This window comes from Scyliorhinus canicula, chromosome 2, assembly GCF_902713615.1.
Source record: "Scyliorhinus canicula chromosome 2, sScyCan1.1, whole genome shotgun sequence".
Classification (NCBI taxonomy): domain Eukaryota; kingdom Metazoa; phylum Chordata; class Chondrichthyes; order Carcharhiniformes; family Scyliorhinidae; genus Scyliorhinus; species Scyliorhinus canicula.
Genome location: NC_052147.1, coordinates 128,274,710 through 128,296,854, shown reverse-complemented (window position 1 = coordinate 128,296,854; position 22,145 = coordinate 128,274,710). Strand labels below are relative to the sequence as shown.

The 22,145-nt window shown below is 51.4% G+C and overlaps 1 protein-coding gene across 7 annotated transcripts in view; it reads left to right on the top strand.

The window, feature by feature from the left end:
- The first annotated feature begins 6,765 nt into the window (after positions 1-6,765).
- The window catches only part of LOC119958100 (ecto-ADP-ribosyltransferase 5-like), a 32,785-nt gene continuing 17,405 nt past the window's right edge, over positions 6,766-22,145 (top strand). The window contains exons 1-2 of one of the 7 annotated variants that reach the window (XM_038786396.1): positions 6,766-7,021; positions 18,699-18,794. The gene's annotated coding sequence lies outside the window, so the exon portion shown is untranslated. Of the gene's footprint in view, positions 7,022-18,544; positions 18,603-18,698; positions 18,795-22,145 lie in introns of those variants that run through there. The other 6 variants (XM_038786367.1, XM_038786339.1, XM_038786349.1 and 3 more) reach the window with 6 other exon arrangements.

Genomic DNA, 22,145 nt, shown 5'->3' with positions numbered 1-22,145 from the left:
GACGAGGGAGCAGAAGCTACACATCCTCCACTCGTGCGTCGGCACCGCCATCTACACGCTCATCGAGGACACGTCCGACTACGACTCTACCATGGAACTGTTCAAAGGACACTGCATCTGGCCGGTAAATCAAGGTTACACTCGGCACTTGCTGGCTACAAGGCAGCAGATCCCTGGTGAGTCGTTAGATGATTTTTACCGTGCACTCCTTGTACTGGTTGTTAGAAAAAGGGGCCCAGAACTTAGAGGACATGGTAGAACTAGCTACCACTATGGAGGTCTCATTCCGCAGCCTCACCTTATTCCTCGCGGACCAAGCGACCCCATCCTGGGCCCACGACCAGCGACTGCCCCAGGCCTGCGCCACGCGGCCACCCAGCCATCACGCAGCCCCAGTGTGCCACTTTTGCTGGCAGCCCCAGCACCCACGGCAGTACTGCCCGGCCCGTAACGCGACCTGCAGCAACCGCGATTGCAAGGGACACTACGCCCGGATCTGCCTGGCGAAACAGGCCTCCTCTTCTAACTCCCCCGCAGCCCAGGGCACCCGTTTCCAGAATCCACAGGCCTGCAGGCCCCGAAATGCTGAGGCCTGTACTCTGACTCCACCCCCAAATGACACATGCGACTCATGGGGGCCGCCATCTTGGCAACCCCCCTCCACGCGCGACTCATGGGGGCCACCATCTTGGGCACCATCTTCCTCGGCGCCCGCCACGTGCGATCCACGGGGACGGCCATCTTCTTCCAACTCAGAAATTCGACTAGAAGATTACGAACTCAGAGGGCAGTCATCACGGGGCCACTCCAGCACAGCTGATCGAACCGCCAACTACCCGCAACTCAGCACAGTCACCCTGGACCAGTCGCGTCCAAAGCACATCCGCAACTCCATGATGACCGTTTAAATCAACGGTTACAGGACACCGTGCCTCTTCGACTCCGGGAGCACCGAGAGCTTCGTACACCCAGATCTGGTAAGACGCTGTTCACTCCCTATTTTCCATGCACAGCAAACGATCTCCCTCGCTTCGGGCCCCCACTCTGTTCACCTCCAAAGGCGCACCATCGCAGCCCTAACCATCCAGGGCACTAGCTATTCAAACTTCCAGCTATACATGCTCTCTGAACTCTGCGCCCCACTCCTACTGGGACTCGATTTCCAGTGCAACCTCAAAAACCTCACACTCAGCTTCGGCGGGCCCTTGCCCCCACTCACTATTTGCAGCCTTGCCACCCTAAAAATCGACCCCCCACCACTCTTTGCCAATCTCACGCCGGACTGCAAGCCCGTAGCCACTCGCAGCAGGCGATACAGCCTGCAGGACAGGGTATTTATCAGAACCGAGGTCCATGTGCTCCTACGTGAGGGGATCATAGAGGCCAGTAACAGTCCCTGGAGAGCTCAGGTGGTGGTCATCAAGACCGGGGAAAAATTCCGAATGGTAGTTGACTATAGCCAGACCATTAATCGGTTCATGCTCCTTGATGCGTATCCCCTCCCCAGAATTGCAGACATGGTGAATCAGATCGCCCACTATAAAGTCTTTTCCACGGTGGATCTGAAGTCTGCATACCATCAGCTCCCAATCCTTCCGGAGGACCGCCACTACACGGCGTTTGAGGCCGACGGCCGCCTCTTCCATTTCCTTCGGGTTCCCTTTGGCGTCACGAATGGGGTTTCGGTGTTCCAATGAGCAATGGACTGAATGGTGGACCAGTACGGGCTGCGGGCCATGTTTCCGTACCTGGATAACGTCACCAACTGCGGCCATGATCAGCAGGACCACGACGCTAACCTCGATCGATTTCTCCAGACTGCCCAGAAACTCAACCTCGCGTATAACACGGAGAAATGCGTTTTCCGCACGACCAGGCTAGCCATCCTCGGCTATGTCGTGGAGAACGGAGTCCTGGGCCCCGACCCGGACCGGACTCTTGGAACTCCCTCTCCCTCACTGTCCCAGGGCCCTCAACAGGTGCCTGGGATTCTTCTCGTATTATGCCCAGTGGGTCCCTCAGTATGCGGACAAAGCCCGCCCACTATTTAAGGCCACACTCTTCCCTCTATCAGATGAGGCTCGCAGGCCTTCACTCGTATCAAGGAGGACATCGCCAAAGCGGCCATGCGGGCGGTGGATGAATCCGTCCCTTTCCAGGTGGAGAGCGACGCCTCAGAGGTAGCTCTCGCAGCCACATTAAATCAGGCAGGGAGACCAGTGGCATTTTTCTCCCAAACCCTCTCTGCTTCGGAACTTCGACACTCCTCGGTCGAAAAGCAAGCACAAGCCATCGTGGAAGCGATACGTCACTGGAGGTACTACCTCACAGATAGGAGGTTCACCCTCATCACCGACCAAAGATCGGTTGCCTTTATGTTCGACAATTCTCAAAGGGGCAAGATCAAAAATGATAAGATCCTACGGTGAAGTATCGAACTCTCCACCTACAAGTACGATATTATGTATCGACCGGGGAAGCTCAACGAGCCCCCAGATGCCCTGTCCCGCGGCACGTGCGCCGGCGCGCAAGACGTCCGCCTGAAAGCTATTCACGATGACCTCTGCTATCCGGGGCTCACCTGGCTTGCCCACTACATCAAAGCCTGAAATCTGCCTTTCTCCACAAAGGAGGTGAAAGCCATCACCAGGGATTGCCCGATCTGCGCGGAGTGCAAACCGCACTTCTATAGACCAGATAGAGCCCATCTGGTCAAGGCTTCTCGGCCCTTTGAACGCCTCGCTATCGATTTCAAAGGGCCACTCCCCTCGACCAACAGGAATGTGTACTTCCTGAACGTCATCGACAAGTTCTCTCATTTTCCCTTTGCTGTCCCATGCCCCGATATGATCTCCTACACAGTCATTAGGGCCCTGCATAGCATCTTCACCCTGTTTGGTTTCCCCAGCTACGTGCACAGCGACAGGGGTTCGTCCTTCATGAGCGACGAGCTGCGTCAGTACCTGCTCGAAAAGGGCATTGCCTCGAGCAGGACTACCAGCTACAACCCCAGGGGGAACGGGCAGGTGGAGAGGGAGAACGCGACGGTCTGGAAGACCGTCCTACTGACCCCCCGGTCCAGGAAGCTCCCGACCTCCCATTGGCAGGAAGTCCTCCCCGACGTGCTCCATGCTATTAGGTCCCTCCTATGTACGGCCACCAACCAGACCCCTCACGAGCGGCTGTTTGTTTTTTCCAGGGGCACTACCACGGGGGTTTCGCTTCCAGCATGGTTAAAGACACCGGGCCCGGTTCTCCTCCGGAAGCACGTCCGGACTCACAAGACTGACCCACTCGTAGAGAGAGTGCTCCTGCTCCATTCAAACCCACACTCGCATTTATAGAGTACCCTGACGGCCGTCAGGACACTGTTTCCCTCCGGGACCAGGCACCTGCAGGATCCAACTACGACACCACCGCCGCTGAGATACCCCTCACACTATACCCCTCCCAACCCCCTGCGTCCGGCGCCCCCACGCCTGCAGTTCCGCTGCCCGTGCTCCGCGCCCCCGCGCCATTGAGTTTCCGGCGCTCCCCGTCACCAGTCGAACCAGTCGGATACGAAGCTCTGGCCGAATCACCCCTGGAGTCCGCCATGGTTCCCTCGCCGACCGCCACCGCCCAGCCACCAGAAGAGGCTGCAACCCCGGTGCTTCGTCGATCCCAGAGGACGACTCGGCCGCCAGACCGACTTAACCTGTAATTTATAACCTGTAAATTGGAACTTGGAACTTGTAATTCGCAATTGGGAATTGGTAGATACATCACCCCCGCTGGACTCAATTTTTACATGGGGTGAATGTGGTGAATCACAGTCCGTGTTATTCACACTGTTATTATATATGATGTACTGTGTCTGTGTAAGCTCGGTACACGAGCAGTTGCGCAGCTCTGCCCCTAGGGGGCGATGAGGAGTTTGTACTGGGCTCCACCCTTGGCTCCCCCGATGGCTCCGCCCATGGCTCCTCCCACTAATCGGAAGTATAAAGCCTGGCAGTCTGAGCCTGCCTGCCAGTTCATCTCGTCGCATGCAGGCTCCATTGTAAGATTATTAAAACCACTGTCCACTTCCAACTACGTGTCGTATGAATTGATGGTCACATCAGGTCCCGACCCGGAATGCATGCACCCCCTGATGGAACTCCCCCTCCCCCACTGCTCCAAGGCCCTGAAGCGCTGCCTCGGGTTTTTCTCTTATTAGGCTCAGTGGGTCCCCAACTACGCCGACAAAGCCCGTCCTCTCATCCAAACAACCACTTTCCCCTTGTCGACGGAGGCCCGCCAGGCCTTCAGGCGCATTAAATTTGATATCGCAAAGGCCACGATGCGCGCTATCGACGCCTCCCTCCCCTTCCAATTCGAGAGCGACGCGTCCGACGTAGCTCTGGCGGCCACCCTCAACCAAGCGGGCAGGCCCGTGGCCTTCTTCTCCCTTACCCTCCATGCTTCCGAAATCCGCCACTCCTCGGTCGAGAAGGAAGCACAGGCCATAGTAGAAGCTGTGCGACATTGGAGGCATTACCTGGCCGGCAGGAGGTTCACCCTCCTCACAGACCAACAGTCGGTGGCCTTCATGTTTGACAATGCACAGAGGGGCAAGATAAAAAACGACAAGATCTTGCGGTGGAGGATCGAGTTATCCACCTACAACTACGACATCTTGTATCGTCCTGGGAAGCTGAATGAGCCTCCCGATGCCCTGTCCCGCGGTATCTGTGCCAACGCACAAGTGGACCGCCTCTGAACCCGCCACGTGGACCTCTGCCACCCGGGGGTCACCCGCTTCTTTCATTTTGTAAAGACCCGCAACCTGCCCTACTCCATCGAGGAGGTCAGGACAGTCACTAGGGACTGCCACATCTGCACGGAGTGCAAGCCGCACTTCTACCGCCCCGAAAAAGCGCATCTGATAAAGGCTTCCCGTCCCTTTGAACGCCTCAGCATGGACTTCAAAGGTCCCCTTCCCTCTACCAACCGCAACACGTACTACCTCAATGTGATCGATGAGTACTCCCGCTTCCCGTTCGCCATCCCCTGCCCCGACACGACCACAACTACCATTATCAAAGCCCTGCACACCATCTTCTCCCTGTTTGGTTACCCCGTGTACATTCACAGCGATAGGGGGTCCTCCTTTATGAGTGACCAACTGCGTCAATTCCTGCTCAGCAGGGGCATCGCCTCCAGCAGGACGACCAGTTATAACCCCCGGGGTAACGGTCAGGTCGAGAGGGAGAATGGTACGGTCTGGAAAACCGTCCTACTGGCCCTACGGTCTAGAAATCTCCCAGTCTCCCGCTGGCAGGAGGTCCTCCCAGACGCCCTCCAATCCATTTGCACGTCTACAATTCAAACTCCTCACGAACGCCTTCTTGTTTTCCCCAGGATGTCTTCCTCAGGGACCCCGCTCCCGACCTGCCTGGCTGCCCCCCGGGCCCATTCTGCTCCGAAATCATGTGCGGGTGCACAAATCAGACCCGTTGGTTGAGAGGGTCCAGCTGCTCCACGCTAACCCGCAATATGCGTATGTGGAGTACCCCGATGGCCGACAAGACATGGTCTCTCGACGGGACCTGGCGCTTGCCAGATCCCCGCCATCGCCCTGGTCACCAGCCCCACCCACCCCTCCTCCAACCGCAACTGCTCCCTGCAGGCTCTCCCCTCCCTGCCCTGCCGACCCCCTCACCCGCACCGCCTGGAGGACTAGACACCCCCCCACAGCCCGGCTCTAACCAGCACCGTCTAGGGGTGTTGAAACCTCCACGAGGACCAGATCATTGCTCCCGGAGTCATGGAAGCCCGCATCTCCAACATCGCCGCGAAGATCCGTCAGTCGCAGGCCCCCGATCGTCTGATCGAGTCGATATGAACTCTTAATGGACCCTTTTTTTTCTCTAATTCTGTAAATAATTTTCCATGTAATAACACAACTCTGTACATAGTTAAGGGCCAGTGGACAGCCGCCGTTGGAGAGGTATAGTCCCATATCACTAGTCATACTACTAGTAAATTGTCCCACCTGCACCGGAATACCAGTCATGGCTGGACGCCAAAGCCCCACACCCCACTTCATCTCAGGAAGCCCCCCCCCCAACCCGGTTCCTTTCTCAACAAGGGATAAATGTGGTAGTATGACTAGAGGTATACGGTACCTGGGGATGTGAACTACCATTGGTGGAGAAGGCTCGCTGCTCATTGGCCCAAGTGTTGGCTTTTCATTGGTCAAGACGTAAGGTAGCTCCACCCAATGAGGCGGGGTATAAGAACCCGTGTTTCCCAGCAGCCATCCTTCTTTCTGTACTCGAGCTGCTGGGGTAACATCTTGTAGATTAAAGCCTTCAATTCGGACTCCTCCTTCGTTTCAGTAGTTATTGATCGCGCATCACACTTTAAAATGAATGAAGCACCTTTGAAGTCTAGTCAGTGTTATAATGAAATCCTAGGTCAGGATCTAAGGCTGGAATTCTCTGGTTGTTACGATTCAGTTTTCCAGCTGGCGGCATTCCTTGCCTATGGGTTTCCCAGTGGTGTGGGGTGGTTACAACAGGGAATCCCATTGACAAGCAACGGGAAGTTAGAATCTCACTGACAGCAAACGGTGCATGGCCAAGAAACATGTGGCTGGGGGACCAGAGAATCACGGCCCGAGGTTTTTGTCTCACACGTGGTAACCCTCCGCTTGGTCGGCACTGTCAATCAATATGATTTAAATTTGACAGGCTGGAAATTCGAACTGGCTCCGTGGATTTATTGGCAGTCCTGCAAAATGTGCTTGGCCTTTTGCATTTCACAACAGAAGCGCAACTGGCTGAGATTAGTTAACTGAGCACAGGCAGAAGACCTGTGGGCTCTAGTTACTGTGCGCAGTGATTGAAGTGTGCCCATAGAATTAGAATTAACCCCAGAGAGGCTACTGTGTTCAGACAAGGTGGGGATAAGCTCAGATAAAACTGTGACCTTCTAAACAAAACCAACTTTAACATCAGCCAACATCAGCCAGACTGAAGGGGCAGAGCAAATAGTAAGTTCAACAAATTATTCTGCGAATGCCTCAAACTTTCCACATTCAAAACATATTGGTATATATATTGTGCTGCATGTGTTTGTCTGCAACCGGTGTACATTGTGAGCTGTGTGTATGTCTATTAGGTTGACATATTATGATTTTGTGCTAACTATCACAGTGGTTAGCACTGGTGCATTGGAGCACCAGGGACCTGCATTCATTTGCGGCCTCGGATGACTGTCAGGAGGTTGCACGTTCTCCCCATATCTGCATGGGTTTCCTCCGGGTGCTCCATTTCCCTCCCACAGTCCAAAGATGTGCAAGTTAGGTGGACTGTCCCTTAATGTTCCAAAGATGTGCAGGTTAGGTGGGCTTATGGAGTTACAAGGACAGGGTGGGGAAGTGGACCGATGTAGCATGCTCTTTCAGAGGGTTGGTGCAGACTCCATGAGCCAAATGGCCTCTTTCTGAACTGTAGGGATTCTATCATTCTATTAAAACTAATCACTAAACATCAATTTCTCTACACTGAGCCCCTGAACGTGTATCTGTACCCTGTGCATATTGAGTTGGCTGTGTGCCTTTAACCTGTATATATTGTGAGTTGTGTGTGTTTCTGTACACTGTGTACATTGTGACTGGTGGGTGTGTGCATGTATCCTATGTATATTGTGACTTCGGTGTGTGCCTGTGCCGTGTGTAGATTGTGCCTTGTGTATGTGCCAGCACCCTGTGTGTAGTGTGCCTTGTGTGTGTGTCTGCGCCCTGTGTATATTGTAACCGGCGTGCCTCTACATTGTGAATATTGTGAGTTGTGTGTGTGCCAGTACCCAGTGTTTATTGGGCTTCGTGTGGGTGCATGTACCCTATGTATATTGTAAAATATGTGTAAAAAGGGGGAGAACTGAAAGCATAAATTTTTTAAAAGGGTGGCACAGTGGCTAGCACTGTTCCCTCACAGCACCAGGGATCTAGGTTCAATTCCAACCTTGGTTGACTGTGGAGTTTGCACTTTCTTCCAGTGTCTGTGTGGGTCTAAAGATGTGCAGGGTAGGTGGATTGACCATGCTTGATTGCCACTTAGTGTCCAAGGATGTGCAGGTTAGGTTACGTTATGGGATTACGGGGATAAGACCTAGGTAGAGTGCTCTTTCAGAGGATCGGTGCAGACTCAATGGGTCGAATGGCCTCCTTCAGCACTGTAGGCATTCTCTGGTTCTATGATTCTTCTATGATTCCACCCCATCTCTCTCGCTTTTTGGTGCCAACAAACCTGAGGCTTCCTGTTCAAACCAGCAGGAACTATTCTTCTCTCTGGTAACTTCTCAACTCTGATGCTTGACTTAAAGATACATGTCCATTAATCATCCATGGATTTTAAGTCTCGACGGCAAGATAAAACAAAGAGAAAATAAAGGAATAAACAGGAAGGAATTGTCTGTATATTGTGACTTTAAAAAAAAAAAATTTTTTATTGAGATTTTCAAAAACATCAAAAAACAGAAAATAACAACAAGAAAACAGTATTAACAAACAAAAATCAAAAAACCCCCCACAATAACCCCCAAAACCACCCCCCCCCTCCCCCCCAGTAACTACAAAAAGAAGAAATAGATAAACACCCGGCATATTCAATAAACACATATACACATTTCTCCCTTCCCCTGAAACAAACCCCCCCCCCTCCTCTCCCTTCCTCCCTCTCCCCCCCCCCCCCCCCCCCCCCCCCCCACCCCCCGGGTTGCTGCTGCTGCTGCCGGCCTATTTCCCTACCGTTCTGCCAGGAAGTCCAGGAAAGGCTGCCACTGCCTGAAGTGTATATTGTGACTTATGTGTATGTGTGCTCTGTGAATATTATGGCTTGTGTGTGTCTGTACTCTGTGTATATTATGGCTTGTGTGTGTCTGTACTCTGTGTATATTATGGCTTGTGTGTGTCTGTACTCTGTGTATATTATGGCTTGTGTGTGTGACTGTACCCTGTGTATATTATGGCTTGTGTGTGTCTGTACTCTGTGTATATTATGGCTTGTGTGTGTGACTGTACCCTGTGTATATTATGGCTTGTGTGTGTCTGTACTCTGTGTATATTATGGCTTGTGTGTGTGACTGTACCCTGTGTATATTATGGCTTGTGTGTGTCTGTACTCTGTGTATATTATGGCTTGTGTGTGTGACTGTACCCTGTGTATATTATGGCTTGTGTGTGTCTGTACTCTGTGTATATTATGGCTTGTGTGTGTGACTGTACCCTGTGTATATTATGGCTTGTGTGTGTCTGTACTCTGTGTATATTATGGCTTGTGTGTGTGACTGTACCCTGTGTATATTATGGCTTGTGTGTGTGTTCTGTGTATATTATGGCTTGTGTGTGTGTCTGTACTCTGTGTATATTATGGCTTGTGTGTGTGTCTGTACCCTGTGTATATTATGGCTTGTGTGTGTGTGTATGTACTCTGTGTATATTATGGCTTGTGTGTGTGACTGTACCCTGTGTATATTATGGCTTGTGTGTGTGTCTGTACCCTGTGTATATTATGGCTTGTGTGTGTGCCTGTACCCTGTGAATATTATGGCTTGTGTGTGTGTGCTCTGTGTATATTATGGCTTGTGTGTGTGACTGGACCCTGTGTATATTATGGCTTGTGTGTGTGCTCTGTGTATATTATGGCTTGTGTGTGTGTCTGTACCCTGTGTATATTATGGCTTGTGTGTGTGTCTGTACTCTGTGAATATTATGGCTTGTGTGTGTGTGTCTGTACTCTGTGAATATTATGGCTTGTGTGTGTGTGTCTGTACTCTGTGTATATTATGGCTTGTGTGTGTGTGTCTGTACTCTGTGTATATTATGGCTTGTGTGTGTGACTGTACCCTGTGTATATTATGGCTTGTGTGTGTGACTGTACCCTGTGTATATTATGGCTTGTGTGTGTGCCTACTCTGTGAATATTATGGCTTGTGTGTGTGTGCCCGTACCCTGTGAATATTATGGCTTGTGTGTGTGCCTGTACCCTGTGTATATTATGGCTTGTGTGTGTGCCTACTCTGTGAATATTATGGCTTGTGTGTGTGTGCCCGTACCCTGTGAATATTATGGCTTGTGTGTGTGCCTGTACCCTGTGTATATTATGGCTTGTGTGTGTGTCTGTAGTCTGTGAATATTATGGCTTGTGTGTGTGTGCTCTGTGTATATTATGGCTTGTGTGTGTGCCTGTACCCTATGTATATTATGGCTTGTGTGTGTGTCTGTACTCTGTGAATATTATGGCACCCTGTGCATAATGTGCCTTAGAACATAGAACATACAGTGCAAAAGGAGGCCATTTGGCCCATCAAGTTTGCACCTACCCACATAAGCCCTCATTTCCACCGTATCCCCGTAACCCAATAACCCCTCCTAAACTTTTTGATCACGAAAAGCAATTTAGCATGGCCAATCCACCTAACCTGCACGTCTCTGGACTGTGGGAGGAAACCAGAGCACCCGGAGGAAACCCACGCAGACACGGGGAGAACATGCAGACTCCGTGTGGTGATCTACCACTGTATACATATGTGTGTGCTTGCATTAGGGGATGTACGACAGTACCTGTATTACAGGTTTGCCGGTAAGCCCCTGCCGGCTAGCTCCGCCCACAGGGAGCAGTATAAATAATCAGAAGTTCCCCTGAGATACCATTCTACAGCTGCAGCCGAAGGAAAAGCATCTCACGGTAATAAAGCCTCTCTTGTAACGATTCGAGCCTTTGTGTGCAATTGTTAGCGCCACAATTTATTACCGTGAGATTTTCCAACATCATGGACATTAGAATTAAGCCCGATCGCCTGCAGCTGGATCCGCAGTCGCCGCACGCCAGGAAAGACTTTAACCACTGGCTGGCTGTTTTCGAGGCCTACATCACCTTAGCGGACCCTACACCATCGGAGGCTCAGAAGGTACAACTCCTATACTCAAGGTTGAGCTCCAGCGTGTTCCCGCTGATACAGGATGCGCCTAACTACGCCCGTACCATGGAACCTCTCAAAGAGAATTACACCCAGTCGACGAACACTCTGTTTGCGAGACATGTACTCGCCACTCGCGTCCAGCAACCGGGTGAGTCGATTGGGGACTTCTGGCGGGCCCTTATCCCTCTAATACGGGACTGCGACTGCCAGGCCGTCTCAGCTGCGGAACATTCGAATCTCCTCATGTGAGTTGCCTTTGTGACGGGTATTGCATCGGACCCCATCCGGCAACAACTGCTGGAAGGGGCCGCGCTCGACCTCGCAACGGCAAAGACTTTAGCGCTCTCTATGACGACCGCTTCCCGTAATGTGCAATCCTACCCCGCCCGTCACGCGGCCCACCCATCCTACCCCTCGTGGACCCCGCAACTGACCCCCCCCGACTGGGGCCGCTGCCGCGCAGTATGCCTGCGCTGCTCACCGCACCGTGCACCCTGGTGGTCTTCGCTGCTACTTCTGCGGTCAGCATAAGCACCCCCGCCAGCGCTGCCCGGCCTGCACCGCGACCTGCAAATCCTGTGGCAAGAAAGGCCACTTTGCAGCGGTGTGTCGGGCCCGCGCAGTTGCTGCTATCGCGCCCGAACTCTCCCCCTCGCCTCAGCCGATCGCGCATTGGGCCCTGCCGTCCGCTGCTCCCGGGGCCACGTGCGATCAGTGGGCGCCGTCATCTTCTTCCCCGCAGGTACTTCAGACGCCGCCATTCTGTCCTCCCCTCGGGACTGGACCACGGGACCCGGGTCGCTGCCACTACTCATCGGACTCTTCGGACTCTTTGGACTCTTCGGTCGATCGCCCGCTACTCGCCTCCGTGACGCTCGACCAATCCCGTCCTCGCAACCTGCCCACCGCTTCTACGACGGTGCTTATCAACGGCCATGCGACCTCCTGCCTAATCGACTCCGGGAGCACGGACAGTTTCATCCATCCGGACACGGTAAGGCGCTGCTCCCTCGCGGTCCATCCCGCCAACCAGCGGACCTCCCTGGCCTCCGGATCCCACTCTGTCCCGATCCGGGGTTTCTGTCTGGTCAAACTTACCATACAATTCAACCGTTTCCACCTGTACGTTCTCCCCAACCTCTGTGCGACACTTTTACTGGGCCTGGACTTCCAATGTAACCTCCAGAGCCTTACCCTCAAATTCGGCAGACCCCTACCCCCACTCACCGTTTGCGGCCTCACGACCCTCAAGGTTGACCCTCCCTCCTTCTTTGCCAATCTGACTGCAGATTTGAAGCCCGTCGCCACCAGGAGCAGACGGTACAGCACCCAGGACAAGACCTTCATCAGATCTGAAGTCCAGCGGCTGCTTCGGGAGGGTGTTATCGAGGCCAGCAACAGCCCCTGGACAGCCCAAGTGGTGGTGGTTAAAACTGGGGAGAAACACAGGATGGTCGTGGACTACAGCCAGACCATCAACCGGTACACGCAGCTCGACGCGTACCCCCTCCCTCGTATATCTGATATGGTCAATCAGATTGCACAGTACCGGGTCTTCTCTACTATTGACCTGAAATCCGCCTACCACCAGCTCCCCATTCGTAAATCGGACCGTCCCTACACTGCCTTCGAGGCAGACGGTCGTCTGTACCAGTTTCTTAGGGTTCCCTTCGGCGTCACTAATGGAGTCTCGGTATTTCAACGAGAAATGGACCGAATGTTTGGCCGGTACGGACTGCAGGCCACCTTCCCGTACCTCGACAATGTCACCATCTGCGGCCATGACCAGCAGGACCATGACGCCAACCTTGCAAAATTTTTCCACACCGCATCTCTCCTCAACCTCACTTATAACAAGGTGAAGTGCGTGTTCAGCACAGACCGCTCAGCCATCCTCGGCTACGTAGTCCAAAACGGACTACTGGGGCCCGATCCCGATCGCATGCGCCCCCTCATGGAGCTCCCAATCCCCCACTGCCCCAAGGCCCTCAAACGCTGCCTTGGGTTCTTTTCGTACTACGCCCAGTGGGTCCCACAATACGCCGACAAGGCCCGCCCACTGATCCAGACCACACAATTTCCCCTCACGGCCGAGGCACAACAGGCCTTCGCTCGTATTCGCTCAGACATAGCCATGGCTGGGATGCACACAGTAGACGAGACACTGCCCTTCCAAGTAGAGAGCGACGCTTCAGATGTCGCCTTTGCCGCCACTCTAAACCAGGCAGGCAGAGCCGTGGCATTCTTTTCCCAATACACAATGTGTATATTGTGAATTGTGTGTGCCTATACCCTTTGAAGACTGAGTTGCATGTTTATTCCATGTATATTGTGCCTTTTGTGTGCCTGTACCTTGGTATATTGTGCTTTCTGTATGTGCATCTTCTCTGTGTATATTGTGCCTTTTGCATGTGCCTGTACCCTGTGTATATTGTGCCTTTTGCGTGTGCCTGTGTTGCTTCCCACAGTCCAAAGATGTGCAGGTAGTCAAAGCTACAAAAGGGAATGTGAAAGGGATATCAAAATGTTTATAATTATTTTTGTGAGGGCCACGAAGAACCAGCACAAGTTTTCAGGATACAAAGAAATAACATTTATTTACAATAACATATATATACAACAGCAGCAACAAATTCCCTTGCTGCCAACTCCTCTCTCCCTGGTTCCAAACTGGCCAGCTCTATTTATGCAGGGAGTATGTTAATGTTTCTCCGCCCCCCTCCTTGGGGAAGCTCATACTCCCACAGGATTGTGGGATTATCATTAGTCCCCAGCCAATGGTAAGTAGGCAGGTTATAACATCCCTCCTCCCAAAGTCCAAGGAATCCACCGAAGACCCTGGCGAAGGAGGGCGTCAGACTCGTTTTGCCGCAGGCCGGACACCATTTGCACGAGGCGCTGGATCGGGTGGTGTGTAATGAGATGGAGACCGGCGCTTCTGTGATGAACGGCATAACGGCTGTACATCCACGACCCGTGGGCCCGAGGATTCCCCCTCTGAGGTGTCTTGTGTCTCCATCTCGGAGTCAGAGTCTGCTGCCTCCGTCATCTTGGCGTCTTTATCTCCATGCGGTTCTGTCATGACCTGCGCAGGCTTTGAGTGAGGCACCAGAGGAAGATTGTGAGGAATACTTTCCATTGTGTCTGGTCTCTGCGGCTGTAGAAATGAGCTCCTGGGGTGGGGAATCTTTGGCAGGGATAGTCTTCTGGACTGAACATGGTCGACATGTTTGCGCTGGAGACGCCCCTGGGCTTGTACCTGGTAAGAGATAGGGCCCGTTTGGCGAAAGATTACGCCAGGGACCCACTGGGCACCACCAGCAAAATTCCGAACGACCACTGGGTCACCGGGCGTAAACTCGATGCCGAGAAAAACCATGTCCCTGCCGTTCTTGTATGCGGCGTACTTTTGCGCCAATGTCCGGGAAAACCATGCTAAGGCGGGTGTGAAGTCTCCAGCCCATTAGGAGTTCTGCGGCAGCTACCCCAGTCACCGCATGGTGGGTGGTCCTATATGAAAACAAAAACCGAGCCAGTCTCGTGTCCATCGACCCGGAAGACTGCTTCTTTAGGCCTTGTTTGAATGTCTGCACTGCGCGCTCCGCCAACCCATTTGAAGCTGGGTGGTAAGAGGCAGTGCGGATATGGCGTGTGCCATTCATCTTCATGAACCTTGCAAACTCCTCATCTGTGAACGGAGTGCCATTGTCCGTGACCAGCACCTCGGGGAGGCCAGGCGTACTGAAAGACAAACGCATCTTCTCGATTGTTGCACAGGACGTTGTGCCTCCCATCTTATGCACCTCTAGCCATTTAGACTGGGCGTCAATTAATAGCAGGAACATGGATCCTTGAAAAGGGTCGTCGAAATCCGCATGCAAGCGCGCCCAAGGCTGCCCTGGCCATTCCCAGTGATGTAGGGGCGCGGCCGGCGGAAGCTTCTGATGCTCCTGGCAAATGGAGCAGTTTTGGGCCACCTTCTCAATGTCAGTGTCGAGGCCTGGCCACCAGACATAACTCCGGGCCAACATTTTCATTTTGGTCACACCGGATGCCCATTGTGCAAGTCTCTCAGTATCAGCTCCTGTCCTTTTTCCGGGACAATCACACGTGTCCCCCACAAAAGTATGCCATCTTCCACGCTGAATTCGGACAGCTTGGAGGAAGGTGCCTGCAACTCACCTGGGAGCTGTCTATGCTGCCCATCATACAGGACTATGTGCCGAACCTTTGACAGGACTGGCTCCGTCTGGGTCCACTCACGGATCTGTGATGCCGTGACAGGCAAGGTGTCCATAAAATTTAGGGTTTCAACCACCTCACCGGTCATGGGGGTCGACATGGGGCCGGTCGATAAAGGCAATCGGCTCAGTGCCTCGTCATTCCCTATCTGGGTTCCTGGTTTGCGCTCCAGAGAATACTCATATGCAGCGAGCAACAAAGCCCAGCGCTGGATCCGTGCGGAAGCAATGGGCGGTATTGGCTTATCCTCTCTAAAAAGTCCCAGCAGAGGCTTATGATCAGTCACGATAGTGAAGTGGCGGCCATATACGTGCTGGTGGAAACGTTTCACCGCAAAGACCACTGCCAGGCCCTCCTTCTCAATTGGCGCGTACTTTTTTTCCACTGCCGTCAATGTGCGGGAGGCGAAAGCTATCGGCCGCTCGGTCCCGTTCTCCATCTTGTGGGACAGGATGGCCCCAATACCATACGGGGATGCATCACATGTGACGAGCAAAGGCTTTCTAGGATCATAGTGGATTAGTAACCCAGAAGACGACAATTGTTGTTTTACCCGCCGGAAAGCGGTTTCTTGCGGCTGACCCCAAACCCAGGTGTGATTCCTCTTTAGCAGAAGGTGCAACGGGGCCAGCGTAGTTGCCAGATGGGGAGGAACTTCCAGTAATAGTTTACGAGGCCGAGAAACGAACGAAGACGCAAAGTATCAGTCAGGGCGGGGGCCTGTTGAATTGCGCGCACCTTCTCTGTGACGGGGTGCAAACCTTTGCGGTCCACCCGATAACCCAGGTAGGCTACTTCCTTCGCCTGAAAAACGCACTTTGTGCAATGTAAACGGACTCCAGCCTCCGAAAAACGCCTAAGGACAGCCTCCAAATTTTCTAAATGTTCCTGCTCCGACGTCCCTGTGATCAAAACGTCATCGAAGTAAACAGCAACACGCGGTAAACATCTCAAAATGCCCTCCATAACGCGTTGAAAAATAGCGCAGGCAGAGGATACTCCAAAGGGAAAATGTGTATATTCATACAGGCCCCGGTGTGTATTAATCGTTACATATGGCCGGGAGGCAGGGTCCAGCTCCAACTGTAGGTAGGCGTGACTCATATCTAATTTTGTGAATGAGAGTCCACCTGCAAGCTTCGCGTAGAGATCCTCTATGCGAGGCGTTGGGTATCGATCGAGTCGGGAAGCCGTATTCACTGTAAGTTTATAGTCGCCACTCAAGCGAACTGTTGCATCTGGCTTCATTACAGGTACAATTGGTGCTGCCCAGTCAGCGAAACGGACGGGCCTGATGATACCCAAAGTCTCCAAACGAGTGAGCTCCCCTTCTACCTTCTCGAGCAAGGTGTAAGGCACCGGGCGCGCCCAGAAATAGCGCGGCGTGGCTCCTGGTTCGAATTGGATACGGGCTACAGCCCCTTTCATTTTCCCCAAACCGGGCTGGAATACATCTGGGTATCGTCCTAGCACCTGTCAACCCTCCAGAAACTGTTTGGAGGATGTGCTGCCACTGCAGCCGCAAATGGCGCAACCAGTCCCGACCCAACAGGCTGGGCCCATGGCCGCTCACCACCATAAGTGGGAAATGCTCCTCCTGGCGTTCATAAACAACAGGGGTCATCGTAGTTCCTGCAATGTCCAATGGTTCCCCCGTATAGGTGGCCAACCTGGCCTGTGTGTGGCCTGCCCCGTATAGGTGGCCAACCTGGCCAACCTGACCTGGCCTCTGATATTGTCAGTGAAAATCAGGGAATTGTGGGAATACCAAATACTTTGGGTGGGATTCTCCCCTACCCGGTGGGCGAGCCGTACTGGCGCCGAGGAATGACATGAACTAATCTGGCGTTGGGCCGGAAGGTGGGGAATCCTCTCCACCTTCAGGGGCTAGGCTGGCACTGGTGCCATGCCAGGTGGCACCGAAGGGCTTGGCGCTGCACCAATAGCGCCGAAGGGCCTCTGCCAGCAGGCACAAGTTGGCACATGCGTCGGAGTGTCAGCGTGTGCTGTGGTCATCCCAGCGCATGCGCAGGGGGGTTCTTCTCCGCGCCGGCCATGGCACAGGTTGACAGCAGCCAGCGCGGAGAGAAAGAGTGCCCCCACCCCACGGCACAGGCCCGCCCGCGGATCGTTGGACCCCGATCGTGGGCCAGGACACTGTGGGGCACCCCCCGGGGCCAGATCCCCCACACGACACCCCCCCCCCCCCGAGGATTCTGCAGGCTTCCCATAGAGCCAGGTCCCCCCCGGTACGGACCTGGCTTGATTTACGCCGGCAGGACCGGCCTAAAACGGGTGGCCGCTTGGCCCATCGCAGGCTGGAGAATCACCGGGGGTGGAGGGCCACTGCCAGTAGCCGTCGACCGGAGTGCCGTGATTCCTGCGCCCGCCAAAACCCCGGCATCGGGGCAGCGGGGCGGGATTCACGCCACCCCCCCAGCGACTTTCTGACCCGGCAGATGCTTGGAGAACCTGCCCTTTGTATCAGTATTTACAGGTGAAACAGTTTTAGCGAATACACAATAAATGGGAATATACTGAAAGAGATAAATTAAGTGAGAGATCTTGGAGTGCAAGTACAAGTTGCAGTATTGTGCGCAATTCTGGTCATGACCTTACAGGAAAGGTGTAATTGCTCTGGAGAGAGTGCAGCGGAGATTTACTGGAATGTTGCCAGGGCTGGATAATTGTAGCTACGAGGACAGATTGAAGAGGTTGGGGTTGTTTTCCTTGGAACAGAGAAGGCTGAGGGGTGATTGAGGTATACAAAATTATGAGGGCTGGATATAGAGTAGACAGGAGGAACCTGTTTCCCTGGGCAGATGGATTAGAGGAAAAACATTTTTATGCAAAGGATGGTGGGAGTCTGGAATTTATTCCCTGAGTTGGTGGTGGAGGCAAAGACCCTAAACTCTTTTAAAATGTACCTGGATCTGCACCTTAAATGCTGTAAACTACAGAGCTATGGGCCGGGTGCAGGAAGGTGGGATTAGAAAGACACCGAGTGTGTTGGGATTGGCATGGTGTTCCCTTATTTCCTCTATCTTTTATTTTTCAATTATTATTTTTGATCCGTGGATGATTACCGGTCAGGATTAATGTGCAGGTATCTTTAAGTCAAGCAGCAGGAAGAGGTTACAGGAGATAATACTACTTCCTGCTGGTTTGAACAGATGACTCCAGACCTTTTGGCACTAGAGAGAGAGGTGGGCTGGGACCTGGTTTGATTGATTGGATGAGGGTCAATGAATTGGCCTAAAAAATTGTACTCAGCCTGGTAACAGGTGGGGATTGGCTCTTCTCCCAATGGGATGGTTCTCAGAGACCTGAAAGTTTCAGTTTGACTCCTGGCAGCTGAGAGGAAAGATCAGAATCTCTTCCCCACCCCCATGTTTTCCAGAAAGGCGGTATGACTGGTGTTGCAGAGAACCTGAATGTGTGAATCTACAGGAAAACCATTATAGGCTGCAGACTAAAGCAAGACCATCTCTCTCTCTCCCCAGAAAGGCAGTGGGTGCTGTTTTTCCTGAACCTACAGAGACTGGAATGATCCTATAGTTAAAGCTTCAATTTGAAAGCAAGGTTTGAAGAGGAGCAGGGTACTGGAAGCACCTTTCTGAAACAAAAACTGTTTTTCTCTTTTACTTACTTTTTTTTACCCCTTTCGTCCCCTTTGTGATTGTTTGTCATGTGTGTGTGTGTCGAGGGTGAGGAAAGTTAAAGTGGGGAGTTTAGAATTAGTTAATGGTTAACCAGCTGTTTTTTCTCCATAGTTCATTATAGTTCTTGTTATAAATAAGCAGTAATTGTGTTTACAATTACAAATCTGGCGACTGTATTTATTAGGCAACTAAAGGTCAAAGATGTATTTTTCTAACATTTATTGCTTAACTCACTTGTGTTGTGACTCTGACAAGTGGGGCTGGAATTGACTGTGCATTAACCCAGGGTGTCGTAACAATGGACTAGGTGGACCGAATGGCCCCATTTTGTGCTATAATATTTTTATGATTCTATGTCTCAAGGAATCTAATACTGAATCAGTGTCAGGGACTCACCAAATTTAATACACACAAAATAAAAGTAATAAAGAAAATAGTACTACCAAAGTGTGCATGTGAGACTGAAACGTCAGTGTCAATTACTTGCTCAAGTCATCTAGAATAGGGTTTGAACCACTTAATTACTAATGCTGCAGAGAAAGTTGCAATGGATCTCAAATGACAGATGGATGCTAAATTTAGGAGTCCAATAGACAGGAACAGGTGAATGCTCAAATTTCAGCACATGGCAAATAACATCACGTTATATTTAGATAAGGGCAGCTACTATATCTCATAAAGTTTGGGAAACTGCAGTTCATATATTTTTCTCCTGTTTTTACTCAAGGTCTGACAAATTCAGCATGCAATCACTGATTTTCTGGGTACTAAATGGACTCCTAAACCTCCAACTGACAGGCTCATTCGGAGCAGGAAGACTGTTGTCTGTTGTGTTGCCGGGGGAACGTAGGCCTGAAATTGGCATTAAACAGTTTGGATATGGAGATGACAGCCCATTCAAACACTAAGGGCTCAATTTCCACCTGAGAGGCGGGTAACTGAAGTTAAGAAATTCTCCAGCCTGGTAGACTGATCTGAGGAAATAAATACCCCAAAATGTTTGTTTTGGTGATGTGTGGAGACGGGGAGGGGGGGGGGGAGTGGGTGGCAAGCGCGCCTGTAGGATACAGTTGGGTACACTACCCATCGACACAGGTCAAAGGCGTCCACAGTGGCTGCAGACGGCTGGTTAAAAAGTCTGCTTCAACTTCAGCTGTACCGTTAAATACTAGATCCTGTAGCTCTTCCTTCTCACACCCCTCATTTCGCCAGCCAATCCCCATGCCCTATCCATGCTCCTTTTACCATACCCAATGGCCCCTTATAGTTCCCATGGCAGCACATGCTGTCCTATCCCCTTTTCCCTTACACCCTCCAAACCAACTCCTCCAATATCCACCATGGGTAGACCTCAGGAGATCTAATAAATAAAGTTCCATGGGCTGAATAATATGGGGATTGGGAGACAACCTAACCATCCCCCCCTGCCCCCCCATTCCCCGCCCTGGAAGCAATCCCGGTGTGGAGACAACCCACACCACAGGCAAAACATACTGCAGGAGGGCTTAACAAGAGCCAAGTGAGACGTCTGCCCCTCACTGGGGAGGAAGTTCCACCCTCTAGATCAGGGGTGGGCAAACTATGGCCCACGGGCCGCATGCGGCCCGCCAAAGGTCTTTATGTGGCATAAATAAAAATGTTTTTATTTATTTTATTTATTTTTTTAATTTTAAGGTTAATGGGGGGGGGGGGGGGGCTGTTGGGTTACTGGTATACGTTGACTTGAGTAGGGTGATCATTGCTCGGCACAACATGTGTTTCATGTGAAGTTTCTACTTTAAAATATTAATTAATAAAAATTAATTGCTTTTTTTTCTTTAAACTGAGTTACTTTGTTTTTCAAATAAATGTGTTTCATGTAAAGTTTCTACTTTAAAATATTAATTAATAAAAATTAATTACTTTTTTTTTCTTTAAAAACCTTTTATTTTGGCTATTTTAAATATTAATTATTTTACTTAATATACTATGCGGCCCTTTAAAATTGTGAATTTCTGAATGTGGCCCTTGAACGGAAAAGTTTGCCCACCCCTGCTCTAGATTGATGGATCCCAGCAGCACCAAGATACATTAGTGGGAACTGCTGGGACTGGAACAAGGTGAAGTAGAAGGACCATCAATCCCTGAAGCCAGTAAGTCCTTGGGCAGAGAGGCTTTTGGTAAGTTGGGGGGGAGGGTGGGCAATGAAGTGGGAGCTGGAACTAAGGCTGCTGGTGTAAGGACCCCTCCTGTCGATTCCCTTATTTCCTATTTCTCTTATTTAGTATGATCATTTTTGATCTATGGATCATTAAAGGACCTATATAGAGGAAGTGAGGAACTAAAAAGTTGAAAAATAGTGCACTGCGCTATGAAGATTTAGATTTTGAACAGAAGATCTCAGACTTTTTGGCACCTGAGGAATTGGAGGGATTCGGTTTGATTGGTTGGCTGGTGGCCAATGGATTGGCCAAGGACCATTTTCTGCCCGGCAACAGACAAAGAACGAGTTCTGTCAGGTGGGGGTTTTGAGAGGAGCCGATAGATAAAAGGCTCCTGGTCACTGAGAGGAGAGGCTATGTGTTGCTCCTTCTCTCGCTTTCTCTTTCTCCCAAATGCTACTTGCCTGCTATTTCTGAGACTTCAGAGAAGCTTCGAGACCTTGATAAATCTACAGTGAACACCATTACAGACTGAAAGCAAAGATTTCATCCAACTAGAGGCCGAGGCTGAAAGAGTCGATCTGGAAGTCACCCATCTGAAACAGTGGGCTGGATTCTCCGTCTCGCACCAATGGCAACACGGATCATGATCAGGTGGAAAATTGGCATCCGGGTGAAATCGAGGATCATGCCTGGCGCCGAACATTTTTTTCATTCATTTACAGGATGTGGGCTTCGCTGGTTAGGCCAGCATTCATTACCCATCCCTAGTTGTCCTTCAAAAGATGGTGGTGAGGTATGTTCTTGAACCGCTGCAGTTCTTGATATTAGACGTTTAGCTGCTGTTCTATAAAGAGTCAAAGGTACTGCTCCTTTTCCACAAACACCTTTAATTTACTTCAACAGACTCTGCACAAAACTCTAGCATCACATCACCTGACACAAAGGCCACCTGAAGTCCCTTTACATATCAGTGTCAATTATTGGATACTTAACATAAATGAGACAACTAATTGGAATGTCTCTTAACCCATTACTTAACACTTGAGGTGTAGGTACAACCACTGTGCTGTTAGGAAGGGAGTTCCAGGATGTTGCCCCAGTGACAGTGAAGGAGGATCAATATATTTCCAAATCAGGGTGGTGA